Below are 1,026 nucleotides of genomic sequence, written 5' to 3'. Positions count from 1 at the left end.
ATCTTGTTATTTTCCTTGAGGAGTCTAGCTAAAGTGTTGTTATTTTTATTGATCTTGTTAATGAATCAACTCGGTCTCTTTAATGTTTTCTGTTCTTCTCTGCTTTCTATCTCATTGGTATTTGCTCTGGTCTTTATTATTCCCTTCTTTCTGAATGCTATACATGTAGTTTTCTATTCTGGTTTGATTTTTAAATTTCTTAAAGTGAAAGGGTAAGTAAGTAAGTGGAGTTGCTCAGTCGTGTCTGACTCTTTGCGACCCCATGGACTGTAGCCTACCATGCTCCTCTGTCCATGGGATTTTCCAGGCAAGAGTACTGGAGTGGGGTGCCATTTCCTTCTCCAGAGGATCTTCCCAACCCAGGGATCGAACCTGGGTCTCCTGCATTGTAGGCAGACGCTTTACCGTCTGAGCCACCAGGGAAGTGAAAGGGTAGTTTTCTAATATAAGTATTTAATGCTATAAATTTCACTCTATGTACTACTTTAGCTTCATCCCATAAATATTTACATATTTTTTGTGCTTTTTGTTGTTGAATTAAAGCTATTTTTCTATTTTTCTTCGTAATTTTTGTTGACCCATGGATTGTTTAGAAGTGTGTTGCTTAATTTCCAAATATTGCCTAATATTTGTGGATATCCAAAATTATATTCTCTTGTTTTCTAATTTAATTTTATTGTGGTTATAGAATATGCATTCAGTTCTTTCAATTCTATTAAATTTATTGCTGCTCTTTCATAGCTTAACATACTATGGTAGCTGATCCTTATAACCTGAACAAATGTACCAATGGAGCTAGGCCAGTCGAAGTGGAGCCTCCCCAGTAAAACTCTAATCTGCTCATATTTGGAGAATCTTTAGTAGAGGTATTATCTGTTCACTACTTAAATTAAGGATAAACTCTCTGTAACTGAAGATCTTTAGTTAATCAAAAAATTGTAGCTCAGTAAATATTATTACAAAGAAAAGTTCTGGCTGAAAATAGTTATGTTGTCAGAAAATATCTAGAAGAGAATATTTTGATTT

The 1,026-nt window shown here is 34.4% G+C and overlaps 1 non-coding gene across 1 annotated transcript; it reads right to left on the bottom strand.

Annotated features, from left to right (window-relative positions):
- Positions 1–351: 351 nt before the first annotated feature.
- Positions 352–423, bottom strand: TRNAC-ACA (transfer RNA cysteine (anticodon ACA)). Its single transcript has one exon. It is a non-coding gene; the product is annotated as a tRNA-Cys (tRNA).
- Between the last annotated feature and the right edge of the window lie 603 nt (positions 424–1,026).

Source organism: Budorcas taxicolor, chromosome 11, assembly GCF_023091745.1.
Source record: "Budorcas taxicolor isolate Tak-1 chromosome 11, Takin1.1, whole genome shotgun sequence".
NCBI lineage: Eukaryota > Metazoa > Chordata > Mammalia > Artiodactyla > Bovidae > Budorcas > Budorcas taxicolor.
This window is presented reverse-complemented; position numbering and strand designations above follow the sequence as displayed.